Consider the following 20,299-nt stretch of genomic DNA (forward strand, 5'->3'; position numbering starts at 1 on the left):
ATGTACTTTGTCTAATAAGAAGGCCTTTCCCACCTCAGGTCCATAGCTAGAGAGAATGCTTCAGAAGCTTAATTTGCATGGGGGAGTTTTCTAATGGGATTTGGGCTTTTCCTGCTATGGATAGCCTTCTGCAAACCAGGTGTTCAAAATTTAACTTCTAATACCATTCCTGCTTCTGGGTTTGGATTTATTCTTTACAATCCTTGGATCATATAAGCTGTTGTGTTTAGTTCATGTGGACTTATCTAACACCTCAATTACATGATTGCTCGTATTAAGATAAGCCTATAGGAATCCAGTCTAGTCTTTCTGATAGTTGGGCACTATCTACTTTCTTTACCACCCTTTTCTACGGTACCCATATCTTCAGTGATCACTTCATGGGGATAGGTATTGAGCAGGGTTATGTCATAATAACTAATTGTTCTTAGATTAGGGCTACCATTGAGTGCTAGTTTAAGATCCATTTGTATATCTATGGTTTGTATATGTCCCTGGTTCACTTTAAGGACTTTATTATTATTTTGTTGAATGACATTATAAAGTATCTCAATGGGGCATATAGTAATTCTATTGAAATTATCATTAAGTTAGCCAATGGTATGGAGTTTAAAGCATTGTTAAGAAAAAGAAAGTACACATGTGTGTTGTTATTGTTGCTCGGTATCATCTTATTGGTTCTGACTCAACAACCCTAGAATAAAACCATCCTCACAATTGTTCCTATGCTTGAGCACATTGTTGCAGCCATCGTGTCAATACATCTTGAGGACCTTCCTCTTTTTGGCTGCCTGCCCTCTACTTCATAAAGAATAATGCCCTTCTCTAGGGACGGGTCTCTCCTGACAACATGTCCAAAGTATGTAAGACAAAGTCTTGGCATCCTTACATCTAAGAAGTACTCTTGTCATACTTCTAAGACAGATTTGTTTGTCCTTTTGGCAGTTCATGATGTTTATAATATTCTTTTCTAGCACCACAATTCAATAGAAAAGATTTTTATTCTGTCTTACTTATTCAATGTCCAACTTACACATGCCTATGTGACAATTGAAAGTAGCATGGTTTGGGTCAGGCACATCTTAATCCTCAAAGTAACATCCTTACATTTCAGCACTCTAAAAAGGTTTGTGCAGCATATTTACCCAATGCAATTTGTCTTTTGAGCTCCTGACTGCTGTTTCCATGAGCATGGATTGTGGATCCAAGCTAGATGAAATTTTTGAGAACTTCGATCTTTTCTCCATTCATCATTATGTTACCTATTGGTCTAATTGTGAGGATTCCAGATTTCTTTACACAGAGTTATTTCTCGGTTTTCAGCAAGCAATATTGTGTCATCTGCATATTTCAGGTTATTAATAAGCCTTCCTCCAATCCACATTCTTCTTCATATAACCCACCTTCTTTGTTTATTTGCTCTGCCTATAGATTGAATAAGTATAGTAAGAGGATACAACCATGATTCATACCTCCCCTGATTTTAAACCATGCAGTATTCTTTTGTTCAGTTCCCACAACTACTTCTCGATCCATGTACAAGTTCCACATGAGCACAACAAAGTGTTCTGGAATTTCCATTCTTCTGAAAGCTATCCATAATTTGTTATGGTGTACACAGGCAAATGCCTTTGTATAGTCAACAAAACACAAATAAACATGTTTCTGATATTCTCTGCTTGAAGCCAAGATCCATCTGACATCAGCAATGATATTCCTTGTTCCTCATTCTCTGCTGAATCCTACCTGAATCTCTGGTAACTTCTGTCAATATGCTGCTTCAACTGTTGTTGGATGATCAGTAAAATTTTACCTCTATGTCATACAACTAATATTGTTCAATTTATACACAGCTGGTCATCTTATAATCATGTACAACCACTGTGGAAAGCTATCAGGTGATACCTAAAACAACTGATAACAGAAATACCATACAATTCCACAATGGTCCTGTTGGGAATATACCCCAAAGAAATAAGAGAGAGAACAGGAACAAAGGTATGTTCTCTCCTTTTCATTGCAGTGCAGTTCAAAATAGCAAGAAGCTGGCAACAGCCCAAAAACCCATCACTGGAAGAATGGATTTTTTTTTAAAAAAAAACTATGATACATACACACAGTGGCATTCCATGCCTCCATAAAAAAACAGTGATGAAACTATGACGCACTTCAACATGGAGTGTCAGGGAAACCATTATGCTGAGTAAAGTTATTCAACTAAAAAGGACAAATATCGTATGAGTCTACTACTATAGGATAAACACCTAGGTGAAAGCAGGCCCCTGCTCCCAGGGCATGTAATCTTCTAATCCAGTCTCCTAAGTAATGAGGGAGAAAGCCTGCCTAGCATCCAAGAAACATAGGTATATCACCTCTGCTGTATGTACATCTTAAAACCACTTTGACAGTAGAGAACTCACCTCAGTTGGGATCCATTTTTCAAGAAGTGCGCAGAGGGAGAAGTTCATTCCATTGCTGCCATACAAAATTTTTGCTCAAGTCACCCCAATCCAACAGACAGTCTTACCAGAGTGATAAGGAAACTATTGGAAACTCAAGTCAAGATGGGAGAAGAGTGCTGTGGATGGTTCAGAGAAGGCATTTACAGGTCTATTAGTAGGAAAATGGAGAGGAACATCTCCCATTAGGAAAAGCTACCTAACAATACTTACATAGAAAACCAAGGGGAAAGTATGCCTGGAATTAAATTCCTAATGTGATACTTTTGACTTCATTTCTATTTAGCCTTTGGTGACTAGTCCGTGTGCTATAGACTCATGGGACTTTAAATTCTGTCTGTCAAGCCTCACAACATCCTTCACAGGCCTTCCAGAAGGACACATAAAACCCCACTAAGTGAGCTGGGTTTTACCTCAAACTCACCTGTAGCCCTTGGTCTTAAGGCTGACATCCTTTTGTATGAGAAGAGGCAGGTAACCGCTGGCCCAGGGACATAGAACTGATGGCCATTGGACTTTGATGCTAATCTCTTGCCTTGAGGGTTCCCAATAAACAGTGGCCCCAAACTACCATATGCTTACAATTTTAATGTCCTCTTCACTTCATTTTGACATGTATTAATCTGGTAGGTGTGGCTCTGTAATGTGTGAATGAATGTTATTGAAAGTTTTGCCCTACCACCAATCCCCATTGTTTGTGTAAATAGTGTCCAGTCTCTTACAAATGTAATCTGTACAAGTCAACAATTCCTGTCTTGTGATACATAGCCGGCCTATACTATGATAATTTCCTTTTCTCAACAGTTTTTAAAATTATATGTAATTGGCTAACCTCAGGACACTATCAATGTATAGTGCTTATGTATTGGGCTGTTAACCACAAGGTCAGCAGTTCTAAACCACCAGCCAGCTCCACAGGAGAAAGGTGAGGCTTTCTATTCTTGTAAAGATTTTATAGTCTCAGAAACTCACAGGGACAATTATACCCTGTCCTATATAATCACTGTGACTCGATGGCATTGGAAGTGGTGTCAAGGGGTCTGATTGGTAATGTTCTCTGAACTAAAATGACAATGATGTCTCTAAAGTGAAATATATATATATATATATGATATATGAATGGATTTGGAGTTTACACTTAATTCAAGCCCGCATCTAAGAACATTTAGTTCTTATGCCATGGCCCTGCTTGATGCTTGCTCACTCTCATGAAGATATCAATAAAGGTATATGTGCTATAACCAAGTGTGGTAAAGAAACTAGATTGTGCCCGGCTTTCAGAAGGTGTAGCATTTGGGTCTTAAAGGTTTGTCTTCAAACAAGCAGGCATCTGAGCGAGGTGTCAACTAAGTCTACATGGAAGAGGAACACCAACCTGTGTGATCCAAGGATTATAAATAATAAAATCAAAATCCAAGGGACGGAATGGTATTAGAGCTTAAACTATGAACACCTGGTTTGCAGGTTAGGGATAACAGTAGAAACCAAAGTCCATTTGCAGAGACCATAGATTAAGACTCCAGAGATTCCCCTCTGATCATAGTTGAGGGATATGAATAGCCTTGTTAAAAGACAAAGAGCATTGTAAAGGTGATTATAGCAGATGTGGTTAGGTTAAAATTTAACACCTTATCATTTGATCTCCTTTTAAAATGTGTTCTATTTTTTAACGTTTTCTGGGGTTTTTTTCAATTGAGATTTTCTCTACTTTATTTTTAAATTGTTGCTAGTTGGTGTGTTTTTTTTAATGTTGTTTTGTATATGAAGTCCAGAATAGGTAAATCTATAGAGACAATGGCTAGATTATTCGTTTCCTGGGGCTATGGCTGGGGAGTTTGAGAGAAATGTCAGCTAATAAAGATGATTACAAGAATGAAGAAAATGTTCCAAAACTGATTGTAGTAATGATTGTACAACTCCTCTTGATGTGCTTGAACTATTGAATGGTATGATATATGAATTATATGCCAATAAAATAGTTTAAAAATAATAATATTCTTTTATAATTTTAGCATTCTGTTGGGTCACTTTTCTTTAGAATGAGTTAAAATATGGATCTCTTCCAGTCAGTTTGCCAAGTAACTATCTTCAAAATTTCCTGGCAGAGACAAGTAAGTGCTCCCAGTGCTTCATTATCTTGTTGAAACATTTCAATTGGTACTCCATCATTGGTACTAATGCTTTCAGTGCAGCTTGAATTTCTTCCATCTGTATCATTGATTCTTGTACATATTCTACCTCCTAAAATGGTTCAATGTTAACTAGTTCTTTTAGGTAAGATAACTTTGTATTTTTTCCATCTTTTTTTTTAAATGTTTACTTCACCATTCAATATCTTTCCCATAGAATCTTTCAATATTTAAACTCGAGGCTTGATTGTTTTCTTTAGTTATTTCCATTTAAGATATGCTGAACATGTTCTTCTTTTATGGTTTTCTAATTCTAGGTCTTTGCACATTTCATTATATTTGACATTGCCTTCTCGAGTTGCCCTTTCAAATTTTCTGTTCAGCTCATTGACTTCATCATTTCTTCCATTTGTCTTAGCTACTGTATGATTAAGAGTAAGTTTCAGTCTCTTTTGACATCCACTTTGATCTTTTCTTTCTTTCTTGTGTTTTGAATGACCTTTTGCTTTCTTTATGAATGCTGTTCTTGATTTTATCCCACAGCTTATCAGGTATCTATCATTAGTGTTCCGTATATCAAATCTTTTCTTGAGATATTTTCAAAATTAAGCTGGGATAGACTCAAGTCATATTTTGCCTCTCGTAGATTTGGTTTCATTATCTTCAGCTTCAGCCTGAACTTACATATGGGCAAATGATGGTCTGCGCCACAGCCAGCCCCTGACCTGGTTTTAGCTATGATGTTGAACTTCTCCATCTTCCCTTCCCACCACACACTCTCAGACTCATTGTCACTGAGTCAATGCTGACTCATAAGGACCCTATAGGAAAGGGGTGCCTTGCCCCTATGAGTTTCCAAGATTAAATCTTTACATGAGTTGAAAGCCCCTCTTTAGCTTGCACAGCCACTGGTGGTTTCAAAGAGCCGACCTTATCATTAGCATTCCAACCCATAATCATTACCCCACCAGGGCTCCTCTCTGTTCCCACAAATGTATTCTATCATTCTATTCCATCTTGAAAAGTCTATATGCATTGTCACTCCATTTTGTGTTGTTGAAAAAAGACCTTTGCTATGACCAAGACTTTGGTCTCGCAAAATTCTAGCATGTGATCTCTAGGCTGGTTACTATTGCCAATGCCAGATTTTCCAACTCTTGCTTCTTCCTCGTTGTGCCTAACTTTTTCATACCAATCTCCAATAATTATGAATGGATCTTGATAGAAGGTTCGATTAATTTCAGATTGAAGACATTGGTAGAATTCTTCAATTTCTTTGTTACTAGATGTGGTTGTTTGTGCACAAATTTGAATAATAGTTGTAAGGATTGGATTTCCTTGAAGATGGACAAATATAATCCTATCACAGACCGCATTGTACTATAAGATGTCCTTTTTGACAATGAATGCAATCTCATTCCTCTTGATTGTGTTGTTCCTGGCATAGTAAACCATAGTCTTTTCTGATTCAAAATGGCCAATACCAATCCATTTTGGCTCATTAACACCTCCTAGGATACTGATCTTTATGTTTTCCATTTAGATTGTCATGACTGCTAATTTTCCTAGCGTCATACTTTGTATGAATCATTCCTAGTTCTGATTATTAGTAGATTTTTACAGCTGTTTCTCCTCATTTGCAGTTGTGCCCCATCTGCAAGTGAAAGTCCTGAAGGCTTTACTCCATCTGTGTCATTGTAATCAACTCTACAATCGAAAGTCATATTTTGAGTGCTACTGACCTGAGGAGCAAATTGTCTAGCACTATCTCCGACAATATTCTACTTCTGTTCATTAAGTTTGCTCTAACTGACTGTTTCAGTGCTATCCCTAGGGTTTTCCAGTGACTAATTCCTCCTAAGTGGACAGCCTATTCCTTCTTCATACTCTATTCTTAGTGTGGGAGCTCCACTGAAACCTGTTCACTTTGGGTGACCCTTGCTAGTGTTTGAAATACCAAGGCCATAGCTTTCAGCATCACAGCAACACACAAGCCACCACAGTACAACAAATGGACAGAGAGTAGTGGGAGTTAAGGTGTAGCCTCTCTTACAATGGCATCAAATACATGTTCTATTCCTTACGTATGTAAGTGATTTTGTTTTCAACACATTTAGCTATCCTAAAACCGTGAAATTTGGTTGACAGACATTAAGAGGCACTCTATGAGCGCCAATCCTGATGTCCACATCCTTTAAAGATAGAATATCGCAAAAGAGATAAAATTCCTTACTTGTGATTACATTATTTCATAAAAGATTCCAGCTTATTAGCAGGCTTGCTCTTGTTCTATATTACTGGATTTGGAGAAACAAGCTTCTATGAACATGACAGTTGCAAGAAAGTAAATACTGCTTAACAACCATAATTTAGTCTTAACATCTTGACTGAAATCTTGAGAGACCCTAAGCAAAAGGCCCAGGTAAGCTGTGTCCAAACTGATGGTCACCACAAACTGTGAGATAATAAGTGGATGTGATTTTTAAGTATCTAAGTTTAGGATAACTAGCTATAGTCGGAAAAAATGACATAGTAGATTTGCTGCTTATAAATACACACATTAATATTAAGAATGATACAGAATCTTTTTTTAAATACTGAATATATTCAAGAATAAAGATAATACAGCCGATAGTACTTTCTGAAATAAATAGTTCTTCTATGACAAATTATCATTTATTTTCTCCTGTGTTCCTTTATCTTTTTATCTGCTGAGTAAAAACAAAGCTTGGCCTCCTATCTAAAGTATAATTTGAACTCCTCGAACTTGTTTTGATAAATGTAGTCTTTCAGGGATCATTATAAACCCACAAGGTATTTCAAGTGATTCTTATCACTTCAAAACTATGACTCACACAGCATGTTAAATTATAGATAAATACAAGACAAAGGAGCTGACATATGTTTCAAGGCTACGTGGAGGTGAGCTATAAGGATATCGAAGTCCCGTGCTTCATGGACTATTCCCTGTAGAATAATAAAATAATGAGTTTCAGTTCATAGCTTTTGGAAAGCACACCATTCATGCAGTTACGTGTTGTCATGATTTAGAAAGGCTTTCAGAGCTAATGTACAAAACACACAATAAAGACTCTCTTTATACTCAAAGTTTATTTTTAATCAGGAATGATGGTACACAGCTTGATTATCTACCTTTGCTTTCTAATATTTCTAACACCCTAAACATTGCAAAAATCATGCATACTCTCAGAAGGTAAAATTGTGTTAGGATTATAATTAAGGTGTCATGGTGTCTAAAGACAATTGTAAAGGAAATGTTCTTTAAATATCAACAATATAATGAACCTAATTACATTAATAAAACATATAACATGTTTCAGAGACTATTATTCCTTTTGTGTACATGAAAAAACAAGCTTAGAGCAGATGCATAACTTTCCTGGTTTCAATGCATGAATACAGTACATTGAAATGAACGTGAAGTTCTTTCTGTGATACCACAGCTATATCTTATTTCATTACTCAATAGCTGGCAACATCATGTTAAGTGAAAAATTCTCTCATTTCAAATTTACTTGGATTTTAATCACAGCTTGGCCATTTACTAGCTCTTTGACTTTGTGAAAAAATACAGAGCTAACATTGTGCTCACATGGAACTTGTACATGGATCAAGAGGCCATTGTGAGAACAAATCAAGGGCATACTGCGTGATATAAAATCAAGAAAGATATGCTTCAGTGGTGCATCCTCTCATTGGACTTATTTAATCTGCATTTTGAGCAAATAATGAGACAAGCTGGATTATATGAAAAAGAAGATCATATCAGGATTGGAGAAAAGCTTATTATTAACCTGCAATATGCAGCTGGCACAACCTTCCTTGCTGAAAACAAGGAGGAATTAAAATACTTACTGATGAAGATAAAGGACTGCAGCCCTCAATTGGGATTACAGCTTAATTTAAAGGAGATGAAAATCTTCAACTTTAGACCTGTAAGTAGCATCATGACAAATGGATAAGAAGGTTAAAGTTGTCAAGGGTTTGATCTTGCTCAAATCCAGAATCACTGCTCATGGAAGCAGCAAGCAAAAGATAAAAAGGTATGTTGCATTAAACAAAGCTGCTGCACATAGACCTCTTGAAAGTGTTGAAAAGCAAGGATGTTACTGTGAGGACTATGGTGCACCTGACCCACGCCATGGTATTGTCAATGGCCTCATATGCATGTGAAAGTTGGACATTGAATAAGGGGAACCAAAGCAGAATGGATACATTTGAATTATGGTGCTGAAGAAGAATCTTGAAAGTACCATGGACTGCTCAAAGAAGCAACTAATCTGTGTTGGAAGTAGGGCCGGGTGCTCCTCAGAGGCAAGGTTGGCGAGACTTTCATGTTCTGTGGACATGCTATCAGGAGAGGCCAGTCTTTGGAAAAGGACCTCATGCTTGGTAAAGTAGAGGGGCAGTGAAAGAGTGGAGGGCCTTCAACAAGATGAATTAACCCAGTGGCTGCAATGATGGGCTCCCACACAACAATGGTGAGGATGGCACAGGACCAGGCAGGGTTTCCTTCTGTTGTACATTGGGTCCCAATGAGTGGGAACTGACTTTTATTGAGCGTTGCCATGCACTGTTCTAATACTATTTAGTCACCAAAACAAATTTGTAAATTATGTTATGGAATTTATTTGTTCCATTTTATATATAAGCACCTAAGGATTTGAGAAATTGAACTTGTCCAAGGTAATAAAACTAGTAAAGGATTTGAAATGGAAATTTTACTTCAATCAGTCTAATTCTAGGATCCACTGTAATTGATAACAACATTATACATCATCCTTACGACTCTTAGTTGTCTCACCTGTAAAATGGGGAAGTATTTGAGGACAAGGAGAATGTTTTCATCATCTCTGTTAAAGTTCCAGGACCCAGCATGTAATACATATTCTGTAAATGGTAAGATCCCTTCCTCTCAAGCATTAAATTTATAGTGACTCTAACAGAGAGTTACATGATTTGGGAAATCTTGAGAGCCCTACAGACTCTCAAGTGTTTCCTTTACCTAATAACAGTCATTCTTCCTGTGAATCTGAAATTACTCTTCAAACGAGTAACTAATACTTTAAATGGGGCTTCTAAAATGAGTGTGACTATAAATCACATTGGGGAATCATTTTAAAAATGTGGATTCTGCTTTAGTGGATGAGTAAGGACCATGATTCTACTTTTCCAATTAAGCTCCTAAGTTTTCCTGATATTGTTCATCCATGAACAAGATTGAGTAGTAAGGCAATATCCTACAGATATAAGTAGTCTGTTTCCGTGATGACATTATTTGATCTTAAAAGGAATAAGAAGTGTGGTCATTGAGGAAGGAGAGTGATACAAGTCTGAGTAATTTCAAGAGGGTAAAGTGGGTAGGATGTCTGGAAGCTCTGGGGCAGAAAGCTAGAAATCTGAGAGCCGGTATATTGGCAAGAGAGAAATCCTGAGAGGGAGGGATGTCAAAACGATGACTCCAGGCAAAGCTAAACTGAACCTGTTTTCTAGTTTTACCCATTTTTCTTCCTCGGAGAGATTGGGCTGGTGAGTAGGAAATCAACAAGGCAGGAAAATCACAGTGCTTCAGAACTTCCTATACAAAAATGATCTTTTTCTATTTTTATTCTGGTTTCCTCTGACTCCCCCAAGAGCAATTTTCTTTCTGCTGCAGTATTTTGTGCAACTTTGAAAAGAGCTCAAGAAAAGACTTGATTTTAAAAGTTCTTTGTACCGACTTTAAAATATAGGAAACCATTGAAAAATATTCTACAAAGCCACTTTATTTATCAGTGGCTAAACAATAACCCCTCAGTAACATAAGCAGGACAATAAAAAAACATACTACCGACTATGTGGACACTTCAGTTATTATTCATTCTTCCAGGTTAAGATTAAACACGAAACCGAGAAACTGATAAGTGACTTAAAGTCTGTGCTCCCAGAAAATTAAATATTTCCGATATTAATAATATCATCATTCTGTATCGGTTGGCATTAAGGGTCCACAACCAATTGCATTGAAGTAATACCGTCTCTAAAAATGAAGAAGTAATCTATTACAAAAAACCTGAATAGATCTCAAAAGCTAAAAAATACCTCAGGCACTGAGCAAAAGCAAATTCATATCAAGTTACTAAGGAGACAAATGAAGCTTTGGTACATGTTGTAAAGTCAAGTCTCTGTCTAGCTAAACATACGCTAGCCAGCACATTTAGAATGCAAAAACATGAGACGGCTTCACAAAGTAGTTGTAAAACATCCCGTTTTTTAAATTCCATTTTTCCAAAAGCTTTTTGAAGCTGATACACACACACACACACACACACGTTTCACATATATTTTAAGTTCACATTCAAAGTATAGTTTTATATTAAAGGTAAAAAAGCCATTTTCTATGCCAGTGAAATCATATTTGCAATAGCTTTTTTGAAATCTTAGAAAGTAAAAACAGAGTGACATAATTCATAACGGCCTCTAGGTGGAAGTGTTTCCCCTTAGAAATGGTTACATAGTCATAAATTTTATTCGGCTGCTTCGAAAATAAGAATAGCTTAAATAATGCTGTAAACAGTAATGGGTTTTTAAAACATTAATTCTTTGCACAGCTAAAAGAGAAAATAAACTCCCACTTCAAACCTGCTCAAGTTCTCACCAAACTTTAAAGAAACCATCTAAAGTGCACTGTGCTGTTCAGTACATGCACAAGTCAGTCTAGGGGCTAATATCCTTCTGAAGGTTTGAAAGAGTACATAGCAGAAAAGGCAGTGAAAGTATCAGAGTTATCTTCTGGTGCTTATAGTCAGCAACTGGATAAAGATATATCTTTTAAATTCTGAATTTAGTGGATCACTCCAGGGAAAGTATTATTTTGTTTAAAGGACCAAAAGCATCCCCGTGTGATCAGTTTTTAAAGACCTAAGTACACATGTGGGCCATAGCATGGTCATTGGCCAAGTATAATATGAAGAAAACAACGTTTATAATATATAAGCTAGAAAAATGTTAGAGAAAGTGGGCAAATTATAAGCAGTGATCCAAAGGTCTAAGGGTAGTAATAACTGCTGAGGCTTCTTGAGAAGATTCATATTTGAGAAGAGGTTACCTTAGAAACAGCAGTGTGAATGTTTGCTTATTTTTTTAAATCATTTTATTGGGGGCTCATACAATGCTTATCACAATCCATACATCCATACATTGTATCAAGTACATCTGTACATCTGTTGCCATCATCATTCTCAAAATATTTGCTTTCTAGTTGAGCCTTGGTATCAGTTCCTCATTTGTCCCCTCCCTCCCCATCGCCCCCTCCCTCATGAACCCTTGGTAATTTAGAAATTATTAATATTTTAAATGTTTTTTTTATTTTCATTTGCCATTTTACAAGTGGTGTAAAAGCAACTCGCCTCAAGAATTATGACATTTTTGTGCTTGAGATTGTTTTTTGAGGGAAATAAAAAGTTTTTAAAATAAAAAGCCATTTAAAGATATCCACTATCTTCTTTCCACAAGAGAACACAATACACAATGCATAGGTGTGCATATACATTCTTGTACACATATTGGAAATGTCATGATATTTTTAAGCATCAAGTCAATTGATCTGACTTCTTTTAGAAGAAAATTCTGCTGACAGTTTATACATTGAATAGAATGGGGAAATATTATAAAAGCAAGATTACTTAAGAAACTGTGCCCACAATCCAAATGAGAAGTTTTACAAGTCTTATTTAGTGACAAGTGAGAGATTAAAAACTGATGGGAAGCATATGGGACATTATAGCGATAAGAATTGTTTTGAATATACTGAGCGACTAAGTGTTCATTGGCAAATACAATTAATAATGACAAGCATAAGAAATAATCTGTTATCATTCTTTTAGAAGAGTAATGCATCAAACAACAAATGCATTCCATAAAAATAAATTTTGAGAAAGATAACTTTATAGCAATAATGTAAGGTGTTAGAAGCAAAAGGAAAATTTATGTTGTGCTATGTATATTATGTAGTTCTTTGTGAAGTAGTCACAGTTCAAGCAAAAGAGAGAAGCATTTGAATTAAACATGGAGATTTTCTATTCATGAAGACCTCTGCATCCTAAGAGGAAATAAACAAGTTTCAGGTGCTACCATTTCTGTGCTATCGTTTTTCTTCAGAGACCTTTTCTTTCATAAGTGTGTATTGCATGAAGGAATAGGCACCTGATTCTAAAGGATATTGAACTGTACGCTATAATAATTTTGTCAGTTTGCATGCACTCAGTTTTGAATTTAGCTCTGCTTTTTAAAAATAAGGATGCCCTTACTGCAGCAGTACATTAATAGAGCACTGCCAGAGGTTAAGGCCAGAGTCAGAAGAGGGTGTGAAACAAGGGCTATCATTGTGGATGGCTGATGGATCTTGCCTGAAAGAAAATACCAGAAAGATATTTACTTGTGTTTTATTCACTATGCCAAGAAATCCAACTATGTGGGTAATAATAAATTTTCAAAGAATGAAAATTTCAAAACACCTCATTGTGCACATATGGATCCTTTATATGGATCAAGAGGGAGTTGTGTGAAGACAACAAGCAAAGTTCAAAAATGTATGTGTCAGAGTTATAGCCTCTCACCAGACTTAGTCAAGTTGAATGCTGAGGAAAACATCAGAGAAGCTGGATTCTATGAAGAAAGATGCTACATCAGAATTAGAGGAGGGCTTATGAACAACCTTTGCTACACAGATGACACAACCTTGCTCACTGAAAGTAAGGAGGATTTGTAGCACATGCTTATGAAGATCAAGGATTGCGGTCTTACTTATAGATGATAACTCAATGTAAAGAAGACCAAAATCTTTCCAACCAGACCAATAGGAAACATCATGATAAATGGAGAAAACTTTGAAATTGTCAAGGATTTACTCTTCCTTTGATCCACAATCAGTGCTCATGGAAGCAATGGTCAAGAGATCAAAAGATGTATTGCACTGGTTAAAACTGCCGCACAAGACCTCTTAGAGTACTGAAAACAAGGATGTTACTGTGAGGACTAAGGTACACCTGACCCAAGCCATGATATTTTCAATTGCTTCATATGCGAATGAAAGTTGGACATTGACTAACGACTGACAAAGGATTGATGCATTTGAATTCTGCTGCTGGGGAAGAATATCAAAATTACCATGGACTGCTAAAAGGACCAAAAAAATCTGTCTTTGAGGAAGTACGCCCAGGTAGCTCCTTAGAGGCAAGAATGGCAAGACTTTGTATCATATATTTTGGACATATTGTCAGGAGAGACCAGTCCCTGGAGACTAATATCATACTTGGTAAAGTAGAGTGGCAGCAAACCAGAGGAAGGCTTTCAAGGAGCTGAATTGGAACAGTGGCTACGACATTGGGCTCACCCATAGCCATGGGTTGGAACTGACTGGATGGCAACTAACAACCACAACACTCTTAACTCCATCAGTCCAGAATGAATTCAAATATTATATAAAGAGCTTAATTTAGGGGAGATGGGGCAATATGGCAACCAGATAACAAGCACAGGAAGATCTCCTCAGGAACCATCAGAGAGCTTCCACTAGGAGGGTAGTCCTGAACTTCCTGGCAGCAAGAAAATCTACATAAATGCTAAATAGACCAATGTTTCTTAAAGTAAGGGAGAGCAGAAACACCTGCTGACAGCTTGTAGCTTGTAGCACTAACCAGTTCCACAAGCTACGTCTGTAAGTCCTGCTCCACCTTGGCACAGCCGATTTTGATTGCCCCCCCCACCCCACCCCCACCTCCCACAACCCGAGGCAACCCAGCCAGCCAAAACTCCTATCTCATTGGCCTCTGGGGGACTCCTGAATAGCAGCCTCCATGGACAGCTTGAGGCAGACATTCTCAGTACTCTAGGTACACTTTTCACCATTTTTTTCCTTCTTCCTCCTTCTTGTTTGCCTCCTTCTCTGGCCATCCCTGCCATATGCTTTACCTCCTCCACATGGCATACGTGTACACATAAGACAACCAAAGAAGCAGAAATCTTCCCCACAAGATGGTTTTATTTTTCACTTTTTAAATTTTTCTTTGTCTTTTGTACTTCTATCTTGTTATAATGCTTTTATTATTTTACTAGTTCTTATCCACTTCCTGTTCTAGAGCGACCTCACCCTCCTAAGAATACACATTCCTCAAAGGCAAAAACACCCAAGTCTGTACATTTATGCACACCCACTAAGTCAAAGGCCCCCCTCCCCAGGAGACACAGACTCACCCAGATTCATGCTGCCACAACAAAATGCCAACACCAATACCCAAGCCACATCCATTCTGTTCGCTCAGTTTTCTTCTTCTCTCTACTGCTCTACACTGCACTTCAACACTTTGTGTCCTTTTTGTTCATGTCTTTTTCTTTCTTTTTCAATCTTTTTTCTCCTTTCTTTTTCCTTCCTTTTCTCTTTCTCATTTTCTCATTTCTTCTTTAATAATAATTCTTCTTATAAACAGATATTTATATTAATCCTCATCTGATCTGAATATACGCCTACATTTTTCTCCTGCCATATCCATTAGCTCTTTCTACTCTTTCTCCCTGTCTTTCCTCATGAAATATATTTCATAAAACCTATAATTCAAATTACCTCTCTTAAAATATATCCACTCATTATTTTTACAAATTTTTATCCTGTCCAGTGCTTATTATTATTGATAGTACTTTTATTGTACTCTCTCTCTTCTCCCCAACTTCCACCCCGCCCACCAACTTTTCCCATTACCAATCTCTCTCCTTCTTTATCCACTTCACCACTGTATGATTTATGGCTCCATTTAGACCTCTCCTATGTCACTAGACAGAAACAATTACCTATAAATAACCCATTAACTCAAACACCACTAGTAGCTGAACCAAAATTCTGAGTAAACAGCAGTCGAACACAGTAACCCCCCCCACCATATATGTTTGTGTGTGTATATATACACACACATATATGTGTATATGTATAAATTATATATGTTTATATATATACATATATCACCCAAATCTAATGGAGTACTCTGAAGAAGAAGCCCTGAAACTACCAGAAAAAGAATTCACAATGATTTTTATGCTCCTTCAAAAGTTGTTGGGAACACTGCAAAAAATCCCAGATGACTTCGCAGGGGAATTCTACCAGGCAGTCAAAGAATTAATGTCAATGTTACAAAGAAGGTAAAAAGGGGCAGCAGGAGAGCTTGAGCCATTGTACGCATGGGGAGCTGATCCATGAAGAGTTCTCACATTTGAGAAGGTGGCTGGTTGTTCTCAACATTAAGCAATTCCTTCTTATACAAGTCCTCACTTCTTGTTATACAAGCAGCAAGTTTTGGGTTGGTTTGTTTATTACAAAAAAAGCACAAATAGAAGGGGAGGAGGGGAGGGAGAGAAAAAAAGCACAACTGCCTCCTACTGCAGAGAGGAGCTCTAACCCCTTTTGGCTTTTGGAGGATCATAGTGACTAAAGAGCCCAGATGGTCTTGGATGTTATTTAGCTGGTTCGATATCCTGGCTAAGCTATCAACCATATCTTTAGAGAGGAACATGAGGTTGTATGATGGCAGGTCCATGCCTGCTGTAAACCATTCCAACACAAGTGGTAAACCCAAGTCCAACTAGGTGGGAGATTCCCCGTACAGCTCTTCTTTGGTGGTCAGCGACTGATAGATCAGGATAGGATAGGGGTGTCATTGGAAATTAGGGAAATAGCTGAGGAAAAGAAGACAAGTGTTTACGTTGTTCTTGTTAGATGACATCATGTCAGTTCAGACCAATATTGACCCTATGTACAAAAGAACAAAACACTGCCCGGTCCTGCGCTATACTCACAATTGTTCCAATGCCTGAGCCTACTGTTGCAGCCATTTCTTTTCTTTTTTTTAATCATTTTATTAGGGGCTCATACAACTCGTATCACAATCCACACACACATCAATTGTGTAAAGCGCATTTGTACATTCATTGCCCTCATCATTCTCAAAACATTTCCTCTCCACTTAAGCCCCCAGCATTAGGTCCTCATTTTTCCCCTCCCTCCCCTCTCCCCCCTCCCTCATGAGCCCTCGATAATTTATAAATTGTTATTTTGTCATATCTTGCCCTGTCCGACGTCTCCCTTCACCGGTCTTCTTCCTTTGAAATGGCCCTCGACTTTTCCAAGCACAATGTCTTTCTCCAGGGACTGATCTCTCTTGACATGTCCACAGTATGTGAGATGAAGCTTTGCCATCCTTACCTCTAAGGATCACTCTGGACATACTTCCTCCAAGACAGCTTTGCTTGTCCTTTTAGCCGTACACGGAGCTTTCAATATTCTTCTCCAGCATCACAATTCAACTGCATCAATTCTTCTTGGGTCTTCTTTATTCAATATCTAACTTTCACATGTATAGGAGGCAATTGAAAATATCATGGCTTGGGCAGGCGCCTCTTCCTTCTAAAAGTAATATTGTTGTTATCCAGTACTTTAAAGAGGTCTTGTGCAGCAGATTTATCTAAAGCAATGATCTCTTGACTGCTGTGTCCCTAATCATTGATTATAGAGCCAAGCAACAAAGGAAATACTTGACAACTTCAACCCTTTCTCCATTTATCATGATGCTGTTACCTAATGGTCCAGTTGTGAAGGTTTTTGTTTTGTTTGCATTGAGTTGCAATCCATAGTAAAGGCTGCAGTCCTTGATCTTTATCAGCAAATGCTTCAAGTCCTCTTCACTTTCAGCAACAAGGTTGTGTCATCTGCACAATTCAGGTTGTTAATACGCCTTCCTCCATTCCTGATGCCATATTCTTCTTCTTCATGTAATCTAGGTCTCTGATTATTTGCTCAGCATAAAGACTGAATGAGAATAATAAGAGGATATAACCCTGGTGCATGCCTTTGCTGAATTTAAACCATTTAGTATTGCCTTCTTTTGTTCAGACAACTGTCTTTTGATCCATGGAGAAGTTCCAAATAACCACATTGAAATGTTCTGCAATTCACATTCTTCTCGAGGCTACCCACCATCCATCATTTGTTATAATACACACAGTTGAATGCCTTTGCGTACTCAATAAAATGCAAGTAAACATCTTTCTGGCATTCTCTGTTTTCTGTCAAGAGCCACTGACATCTGCAGTGGTATGCCTTGTTCCATGTCCTCTTCTAAATCCAGTCTGGCAGCTCCCTGTCTATGTATTGTTGCCGCTGTTTTGGGATGTATCTTCAGCAAAATTTTAATTGCATGTGACATCAGCGATGTTATTCTATAAATCTGATCATTCGTGAGTTCACTTTTATTTGCAATGGGTACAAATATAGATCTCTTCTAGTCAATTGGCCAAGTAGCTGCCATCCAAATTTCCTGGCATAGACAAGTAAGTGCTCCCAGTTCTTCATCAGCTTGTTGAAACATTACAGTGGGTATTCCATCAATTTCTGAAGCCTTGTTTTTGGCTAATGTTTCAGAGCAGCTTGAATGCCTTCCTTTAGACCATTTGGTCTTGTTCATAAGCTACCTCCGGAAATGGTGGAATGTTGACTAGTTCTTTTGGGTACAGTCACTCTGTGTATTCTTTCCATTTCTATCTCTCTCTCTTTTCCCAAGTGATTTAAAAAACAACAGAAACTAACTTAATTTTTATGCTTCTAAAAGGTTCCACAAGTAATCACAAAGGTTACAAAAAATTACGTTCTGCTTTTGGCACCTTTATAGGGGCAACACAGGCTAGTCAAAATTGATGGATTAAAAAATACGATGAGTTAGTTGGATTGTCACTTCAAGCACACTAAAACATGGAACATGTATCCATAAATTACAGGCCAGTCTTCGAAGTACAATGAGGATTCCCTACAATGTATAGTACCAGAAAGGTAATATGCACCAAAAATGGAACGTGAAACCCCACACATGTCCGGATAAAAGAATAAAGTCAGCTCCAGGGCTGAGTTAAGATTGAGGTGCAAGGACTGAAGAAACTTCTCTTACACTTGGAGCACACATACTACAGATACAGTGAATGTAGAGAGTACTCACTGTGACACCCCCCACACCCCACCCCACTCCCTCGGGAGGATAAGCATTGGGAAGAATATGGCACAATCATAAGAGCAGCCAGGTTTATTCTCCTCAGTCCCCCAAATGAACCAGTAAGATCGGGGACGAAATTGGAAATCTGACAGAAAACATATATTGTCTGCATAAATGTAAATCATTCATTATGACAAGGATGGACATTCAGCCAAGATTCCAAGAGTTAACAGGACATGGTTTTGTTTCAAAAGAAAATGTATAGGTTTACAACACAGAACACCCATCTAATTTTGCCAAAGTTCTGAAGCTGTCACTTTTAGTTAAGTGGGTAGAGACCTGTGATTCAGCCCAAGGTTGGTTCTTCTTAACCTCGGCTGGGAGCTTCATTTTGAACACGACCACTTTTACAGTCCTTCTTCTCTATTTTGATGAGTTACTGTCATTCTCAGCTGCTTTGTTGCTTGTAAGTTTGGTACTAATAACAATACTCTCCAAATTAGTAACCTTTCCCCTCTTGATTCATGATTAAAGAACACCAAGGCAACCCTGCAAAGAGATCTGCTGATCTGAACTCCAAACAGAATTTTCAATGTAAACAAACATCTGTCAGATAGGCTCAGAGCTTACCTTTTAACTTATTTAACTTTTAAAAAGTGAACATCTAATGTGGATTTATCACCTCAGCTAGAAGGCTGGTTTTCCTCCAAGTCCCTTCCTATTGCCACACTTACTATAAGTGATTGGCTTCCCTTAGTGCAAAGTGATAGAAATGCAAGTGGCATAAAAAAGGATCATGCTAATGCTGAGGGATGAAGGAAGAAACAAGCTTAAGTCACCTGTGTGGCAGGCACGACTTGGGGCAAGAGAGAAAATCCCGGGGGCATCAAACTGGGTGCAGCAAACTGGGTGCACAGTAGAATTTAGTATGTTTTCCTCTGCTTAATTGTGTCTGTGGTCTTCCCCTTTAAAAATAGACCTATAGTAAAATACTCTGTTTGTAAAAGCCTGAAACACAGGCCCCACATCTTCACTTCCTAACGGGCCTCCATGTACTGTGGCCTCCTGCTTTCTAACTTGTGCAGCACGAAGACTGGACTCCATGACTTCTAAAGCCACCTTCAGCTCTGTATTTGGGATTCTAAGAAATTCAAGCCTTTCCACTTTATATTGTGGCCTTTTTTAAAGATAGAATATCACTGGGAAACAAACAAACACACAAAAGGACCACATTTCTTTAAATGAAAGTACTACCCCTGGCCTCTACTTCTAGGCACCCTGTCAAGGCCAGCATCCCATTAATGACTAGAGTGCCCTGTTTGAATGGTGATGTAGAACTTTGAAAAGTTCCCAATCTTGATTCTATTTGGCTTTTAATCCTTGATAGATTTGTGTGTATAACACTGGAAGGTATTAGAATGTTAGCTGTCCAAAGAAGGTAGCCACTCTTACCCAGCCTGCCTGCTAGAACCTTAAACCAAGCGGCCACTCACCAGTACACTTCTTAAATTGATTGATCTTCGTAGGTTCTGGCAACTATCTTAGTAAATGTTTGGGTTTTCTTTTCTTTCTTTTTTCTTTTTTTTTTCAATCATTTTATTAGGGGCTCATACAACTCTTATCACAATCCATACACACATCAATTGTGTAAAGCACATTTGTACATTTATTGCCCTCATCATTC

This window comes from Echinops telfairi, unplaced genomic scaffold (genome assembly GCF_000313985.2).
Source record: "Echinops telfairi isolate 266 unplaced genomic scaffold, ASM31398v2 ScPeMD7_44;HRSCAF=162, whole genome shotgun sequence".
NCBI lineage: Eukaryota > Metazoa > Chordata > Mammalia > Afrosoricida > Tenrecidae > Echinops > Echinops telfairi.